Source organism: Cynara cardunculus, assembly GCF_001531365.2.
Source record: "Cynara cardunculus var. scolymus isolate 2C chromosome LG 15, CcrdV1, whole genome shotgun sequence".
Classification (NCBI taxonomy): domain Eukaryota; kingdom Viridiplantae; phylum Streptophyta; class Magnoliopsida; order Asterales; family Asteraceae; genus Cynara; species Cynara cardunculus.
Genome location: NC_037542.1, coordinates 5,350,985 through 5,352,269, shown reverse-complemented (window position 1 = coordinate 5,352,269; position 1,285 = coordinate 5,350,985).

The window sequence follows — 1,285 nt, the reverse complement described above, 5'->3', positions numbered from 1 at the left end:
ACAATTTACCCGGTAAGCACTTATCCGGGTAAGAATCGTTGCCTTCACTTACCGAGTAAGACTCTCCATCTTTATCATTGCTCTTACCGAATAAGATTTTTGATTCATGTCATGCTCATCCGGTAAGGAAAATTACCCTATAAACGCTTACCGGGTAAATGTTTAATAAACACCCCCTTAGACAATATTCTAGCCATCCTATATAACCAATTTTGTATTTAGAACGCATCTATGACTACATCCTTGTAATTAAACCCCAACAGAAAACACACACACACATATATATATATACACACGTCTGGAATCACATGAGACATGTTCTCTGTGAGATCAATTTTTTACACTTAAAACTTCACAGCAAAACTGTTTATTTCAATGGTACATAGATTGCAACTATAACTTGTTCGTAATATCATTACATAAATTTTATGTTAATAATTTAATTTTGTTGCCTTAAAAGAATATAAAATCTGATTTAACAAAATATTTGATTACCGATTAAATGTTTATAAGTAACTAAGCAAAAATAATGGTATGAATCAAAGAAAAACAAATAGTCTTATTAGTTAAGAACATCCATAGTCATGAACCTCTTAAGAGATTCATAGCTTTGTCACATTAGGGGCCGTTTACCTAAACACTTATCCGGTAAGCACCTACCAGTAAAATTCAACAGTATCGCTTACTTATCAATAAGATTTTATTCACTAAAACGCATCGTATGCAACAATTTACCTCGGTAAGCGCTAACCATGGTAAGAGTCGTCATCCTCACTTACCGGTTAAGACTCTTGATTTTTGTCTTCGCTCTTACCGAATAAGATTCTTAGTCGTTGTCATATTCATCCGGTAAAGTAATTTGACTTGGTAAGCATTTAGTAAACGGCACCTTAGTTTTCTCTCCTGCATATTTCATAAACCTTTCACTCTCAATCATGGACCGGTCCATAATAACTTTGCCATTATGCAAATATTATAAGGGCAAAATGCACAAAATAGCAATCTACTTTCATAAATTTCTTTATAATAGCATTGTACTTCCTGTTTTTCTTATTACAGTAATGTATTTTCAAACTATTTTTTATTAGGACATTGTACTTTAAAAAATTTACCTATTGTAGCATTGGATAACCTTTTGATTTAAATTTACTCATTATACTAGGTTTACATGCCACCTCATTGTCCATGTAGGCTGTCCACATGTACTATAATGACGTGACTTTCTTACTGCATCATTGTACTTTCAAAATTTATTTTATTATAACATCTACTAGTTCTTATTAAA